Raw genomic sequence first — 6,757 nt, 5'->3', positions numbered from 1 at the left:
TAAGTATGATATTGGATCTAGAAAAATAAAGGAAGAAAGTTAGCAATCTGACTGAATATATTAAACTTCCACATAGCAAAACTACCATCAATCAAGTCCAAAAAAAAAAGTGAGAAAACATTTAATACAGAAAACAGATTAGAGAGTAAATTCCTCAATAGACAAAGAGCTCAAATATCATCAAAATGAACAACAGAAATTTTAAAGGTAGGCAAAGGATATGACCAAGTAGCAACACACACAAATCGTCACTAAAAATATGAAAGAATGTTCAACTTTGCTCCTACTTAAATAAATAAACATTCTGAAAAGGATATTGTTTCTCACCTAGCAGACTGGCAAATATATCAAAATTTACAATACCAAGTGGTGGTGATAATAAGGGGAAACCTTCATGTTCATATATAGTGATGTGTAATGTAAATTGGTGCAAAGTTTTTGATAGACATTTAGGTAATATCTGACTCAAATTCCACCTGTGGAGATTTTTCCTCAGATGTGTGTAAGTGATGTTCTGGTGCAGCATTGTTTACCATGGCAACATAACGTGAGTGTCATCACAGCAGTGGTTACGTCCATCACAGGCTATTCATGCGATAAAATACTGTGCCACTACATTAGAGAATGAAGATAGGTATATCACACACATATTATTATGGAAAGAAGTAGTAATCCCATTTGTATAAAGATGTATACATAGCAATGTTGAATCTCAATTCAAAAATTGAAAAGTACCCAAAAAAGGTAACTTCGTTTCTTTTGAGCTGTATATAATGTCTATATTGAATTCCTAGTCAACCAAATGGCAAACACTTAATTTTAACAAGTTTGATGTCCAACTTATACGGGGCGGGGGGCGGGGCTTGTTGCTGCTGTTGTTTTTAACTCTGCTAAGGGTTATTTTTAAGTTCTGGGGGAGCTTACATTTTGGCAAGACTTTCAGCAAAGACATCTAGTCCCTCGAATGGTCATCTATGCATGTTGGCTTCCATGTGTCATCTCTTTTTCCATCTGGTCTGCCATGATCAGTTCACCAAGGACCAATACTTAACTGGTACCCACCAGGAAAGGCCATACAATGTTTCAACCAATTTTTAAAATATTGAAAAGCTTCTAACTGGTAAACAGATGCTGCTTTAAGCACTCTCCTCCATCCACCGGACCTGGCCGCCCTGACTCCCCTCCCCACCAGGAGACTTCCTGCCTCCTCCACAATCCAGCCGCTGAAGGGTTCCTGCCAGCACAGCCAGAGCCTCCCGGAGCTGCTCTAGGGACACAGCCAGTGCGTCTTCAGGTTGGCAAGTACGCTAGGCCTGCTGCTACATGCTGTCCAGCGCTGACTCCCACAAAACATCGCCAGAATAATCGGTTCACAAGGCAAAGCTGAGTTTATTGTTTACTGTACTAAAAGCAAAGCACTACACTAACAGTCTTAGTTATATTTTGAAGTGAAAGGCAAAGTTGGAATGTTTACGAAGTTTGGGGTTTTGGTTTAAGGCAAGTCTTCTAATAAGGGGATGGTTTAACATTGGGGAAGGACCATGATATAATGGTTTAGGATTGGTGTATACAGCGAGGTAAGAGTTTGAGGCAAGGGTTTTAAAGAGTCTTGGAGAATAAACCATCATTTGATGTTATGTATTAAACACTCTGATGTTTACTTAAACGGGTTTTTAGGCACATTCTTGAAACGGAAAATACAGGTATTTGCAATTTTTACATTCCTGGTTGAGTTTCCTGAAACAATAAATGTTGATGAAGGCGCTTAGCTAAAGTTCCCCGCGTGCAGAAGACACACTGTTTGTGCACAGATGGCTTCACGTCTCATTGTTCTCCCTTGCGGCCACTCTTAAGCCTGAGCTGAAGGCTGGGCCCTTAACACCTAGGAGTACGGTCACCCCAGATGTGCACGGCTCTGTGAGCTGTCATGACTGAGTATCAGGCTTCTTAAGGTGGTCTTTTCAACCTCCGTAAGCGTAAAGTTTTTCTGTTTGTTCTTCGGACGGTCATTTGTTGGATCCTTTGAGGGGTCAGTGACTACACAGTGGGGCCCAGGTTCAGGATCCCACTCACCTGAACACCACAGCACGAACAAATACTAAGAGAAGGATTTATGATCAGAGTTTGTCGTCCACTTTTCAGCCAGGATCCAAAGTACTCAAATTAAACTAAGAAGAAAGATCTCATCCCCGATATAAAGAGTCCGCAGAACCAGGTATGGAATAGTAGCCAAATCGCCTAATTTTATAATGTCTTTGTTTGCCTCCCAGAGCTTTTTAACAATATGAAAGATCCCAAAGAGGTCTGTAGGAATATGAATGCAGCAATACAACATTCTTTTCCAAACGAGCAGAAGACACCCTTTAAGAGGCCAATATTATATGCAAAATGCACTGTTCTGAACCAGTGCCTGTCCAATTTCATGAACCTCTTGGATGAGATCTATAACCTTGGTAGACTTGTCTGACTCTCTCTGGGTCACAGCATTCCCCTGCTTTCTATACTTCTCATAAAATATGAAGGAAAGATACCGAAAGAGAGAAGAAATCAGTCCAGAATTTCCCTCGGGCAGTTAGGGTCTCAATTCCCCAATCAAAACCCAAGTTTTCTTTACATTATCTAACAACATCCTGTTCTGAGAGGGAAACCAATAGACCAAAACAGGCTCTGTGTGAAATCAGGACCTACCAGTTTACTAACATAACAAGTGCCCATATAGTTTGCAAGGAGTATCTAGGAGCCCTTTCTATGCTAATCCAATACCAGTCTTAAAGGGTCCCCTTTGATCTGTTTCTAGCCGAGATAGCCCTAAGTCACCGCCACATAGTGTTGTAACATTTTGGCAGCATGAGTCAAGCATGATCCAGGCCCAGGCAATGAAATCCGCAGCAGCAAGAGCATTAGCAAAAGAGAAGTAGTCTTACCTACTGTCTCACTCTGAAAGTGAGACAGCCTCCAAAAATACACCACCCGTTTCCTAATTCTCTCCCAAGCTCTATTTCTGTGAAAGTTCAGTTACAAAGCTAGCTTCCACAAAAGGTGCCTGAGTATTGTTTCGGTAGAGACAGGAACCTTCTTTTCTAGATAAGACATGATAGAGGGTTTTAGGTTAATGACAGTGTGGCCAGTGGTGGTGTTACCATCTAGAAAACCACCTAACAATTGAGCCTAGTCCCCAGAAAATCAACGGATTCGTTACCAGGAACCAGTATCAAAGAAACATAGAATGTCTCCCAAAGGAAAATGTGTGCAAACCCAACAGTCAATCTTGTTAAATGCATCAGGCAGTTCACTACTAAAAAATAGCCAGATGTTGGACTCATATCAAAGAGTGATTGAGGATACAAAAAGCAAAACTAAGAATGCGGGCCTTGTAGAGAACATAGATAAAGGTAGCCTTATACCAGCAAAAGAGGCGATAAGATAGCTGTGAAAACAAAGAACAAAAGAATGCAGATTAAAACCTGACAATATGTGGTCTTGTTCAGTGGATCTTGGTAGAAGCTGTCTACATCTCATGCAGCATTCTGCTTTATCTGGAAGTCTTGGGTGAATGCTGTCTCCTTCCAAAGACTTTACTTTGGAGGGTTCTTAAGAATCTTCAGTTTGAGGTCTTCTGCAGTGACTCTATTGCAGTGATTCAGGGATGGTTTATGCCTCTTTAATGAAGAGCCATGAATCCACGGAATAACCCTTTGGATTATCACTACCATGCTAGTTAGCTAACAGAGTCTTTTCCAGGGTTCAAGAGCATGTTTTTCTTATATTTCTTCCAAAGGCCAGGTCTTCCATTTTAGGTCATAAAAGGAATACTGCGATGTTTAGGAAAAGCTGCTAAAGTTGCTGTTAAGACCGCGTGTGCTGCTTGAATTCCCTGCATGTCTACTTGGTCACGTCTGTTTGGGATAGGATGAACTCTAACACTGGGGGCAATGTTCCTAGATGCATGGCTGGCCTGTGACTAATCCATGAGAAGAGAGCCAATGAAAGCCAGAAGAAACACTGATCTAATTGTCATTAAAGTCAATAGCAATGTCTTAGGACATAAAAATACAGGAGTCTCTAAGACCTCTGCTCACAGAGTTTTGGAATTTGATTTGTATTTTTCTGCCAGTCCTGAAGACTGTGCATGACACAGAACAGAGGAGGTTCTGTTTAAGTGGCAGGGCTTTGCAAAGTTCTTAAATAATAATCTGGAGAAGGGGACTGGGATTAGAGACATAGGTTGGAATCCCCCAGGTCAGAAACAAAATCCGATGAGTTTGTTTGCTATTGTAGGAGCCATAGCTCTCTGACAAGGAAAATATTCAAGCCACCCTGAAAGTAAGCAAACAGGAGGTTGCCTCTGCCTAGAATGCAGACAGCTGGGAAGAGTTTCACTCCCATCCTAACAACAAGAAAATGCCAGATAATGATATTTCTTAAACCCATGTAAGACCTGAGGTCAAAAATGCAGCCAAAAAGCCCGAAACCCAAAAAAAGACATACCCTTCCAAGGAGAGATGGGACATGAGCTCTGACTCACACACGGCAGAGTACTGGAGGAAAAAGACACCAGGTGCCAGACATGCCTGTAGGAAGGATCCAGCTAACATTTATAACGAACACGGAAGTTGGAGTGTGGACCACATGGGAAGATAAAACGCCAGGAGCAGCAGACACAAGTGGCCTCTGCACATACGGGCGGGGCCTTCTCCACGGACCTCCACCAGCTGCTGACACACATGATGGAGCAAGGCAGGAAACTGGATAAAGCCTCCTCCAGCGATGCATGCAGGAAGAAGAAAGGCCACCACTACGAAAAATGTGCAAACCCTTGGGACGTCCCTGGCGGTCCAGTGGTTAAGATTCTATGCGTCCACTGCAGGGGGCGAGGATTCGATCCCCGGTCGGGGAATTAAGATCCTGTATGCCGTGTGGCGTGGCCAAAAAAAAAAAAAAGAAAAAGCAAACCTTATCCAGTCCCTAGTCCCCCGTGGATCAAGAGACTTAAGATATTGGAAGAGCAGGGGGGATCCTGTTAAATCCAGGGCACGGGTGATGACCCACTGCAACTGGGAAAAAGGTAAAAGAAAAAACCCTCTACTGCTGAGAGTGGAGCAAGAAACAGTCCTGGGCCTAGATCACGCAAGATCCCCTGGGATTAACAGAAGGGCAGACGCTGTCTCCCATACAATATCCACCAGCATCTGGTGGCGGGGGGAGCCGAGATGGGAACGTACAAGCACATCCAGGAGCTGCGGCGGAAGCCGCACTCCGACCGATGCGCTTTCTGCTCAAGATGCGCTGCGGGCGGTACCGCCCTCTCCGCGCTGCCCGGGGGCTCCGGTCCCCACCTTAACCCTCACCCTCACCCTCACCCTAACCAGAGGCGCAGCCGGGGGACGCGGCCACGCAAGCTTGTGTCGCAGGTGGATCCGTGCTGGCCGCACACGCCCAGGTCCTAAGGGTGCCCCCACGGCAAGCCTGTCCACCGTGGTGCTGCCAGCTGACGTTTGCTCGAACCCTTCAGTCTGTTGGCGAGGAGCGCGCTGGACGCCGCTGTGGGGCCCTGAGCGTCCTGAGTAAGGGCTTGGTGAAGATTCTAGGTACAAATTCTTTGAGGCGGTCCTCATCGATCCATTCCATAAAGCTATCAGAAGAAACCCTCACACCCAGGGGATCACGAACCCAGTCCAAAAGCGCAGGGACACGTGGGGGCTGACATCCCCCCCAGGCAGGCGGAGCCGTGGCCTGGGCAAGGGCCACCGGTGCCACGCCAGGACCTGCGGTTCTCACCTGCAGCCTGGACAAGGCGCAGGGCGCTGCAGCTCCACCGCTACTGCTCATGTAAGTGATGTTTGTAAAATTCTTCCCTAATGAACAATTTAGGACATTCGTGCCTGCTGAAAAGTGTATTTTTAGTTTATCTGTTAAAACTAGGTGTCTGCAGATTGTTTCATTGAATGAGTGGTCCAATGATGGAAGTTAAACTGCAGTAATGTTTGAAGACTTTAAGAGATGGTGTATGTATCTTGTTTCTAACCAGGGAAACGCCTTTGTCTTTGCTTTATTAGGGAGTTGATATGTCCATGTTTAAAATGCTGTTTGGTACAATAGGTGTGAAATAAATTCGATAAAAGATGAGTCCAGAAACTAGTCACGTAGATTCATTGGTGCATGTGATGAAACCTTCTGCTTTATTGGGGCGCAGGTTTACTCTAAAGTGGCTGTTTTATGGAGTTTGGCAAGGACAAACTTTTTATACTGGATTTTCCTTGGAAATGTGAAGGATGTCTTGATCCTTTATCATAATTATCACGATCACGTGGAGAAAAATTATGAAAGTTGACTAGGGCCAACAGTTTTAGACTTAATCTAATATTCCTTTTGTGTAACTGCTGTTTCCAAAAGGCGAAAAGTAAAGGAATGTCACCACTTTTAAAGGAACTGAATACACCTGTTGCAAGAGGGTTCTCTTACGAATGAAACAAATCCTGGTGAACCTAAATTAAATTGCCATGGCCTCAGTGGTACCACTGAAGTTCACTTAAAAGGTGGGAGCCCCTGGCTCAATGCCATGACTCTGGGATCTGTAGAATATTTAATTTCATGCAAAATAGTCCTGGTATTTACACTGGGGTATATTGAAACTAATGGAATTGAACATTAGGTCAATGAGAAGGGAGTTATTAGCCCTTAGATTTGTAAGCTAGTGATGCTAGGGTTAGGAAATTGGTGTTCATCAGATACCTTTCAAGTGTGGGAGGATAGAAAA

General features: G+C 44.0%; 1 pseudogene; it reads left to right on the top strand.

Annotated features, from left to right (window-relative positions):
- Positions 1-5,210: 5,210 nt before the first annotated feature.
- Positions 5,211-5,949, top strand: LOC130844734 (60S ribosomal protein L15-like; annotated as a pseudogene).
- The last annotated feature ends 808 nt before the right edge of the window (positions 5,950-6,757 follow it).

This window comes from Hippopotamus amphibius, chromosome 2, assembly GCF_030028045.1.
Source record: "Hippopotamus amphibius kiboko isolate mHipAmp2 chromosome 2, mHipAmp2.hap2, whole genome shotgun sequence".
NCBI classification, from domain to species: Eukaryota; Metazoa; Chordata; class Mammalia; order Artiodactyla; family Hippopotamidae; genus Hippopotamus; species Hippopotamus amphibius.
The sequence above is the reverse complement of the archived record's forward strand: the minus strand, read 5'-3'. Positions and strand labels throughout refer to the sequence as shown.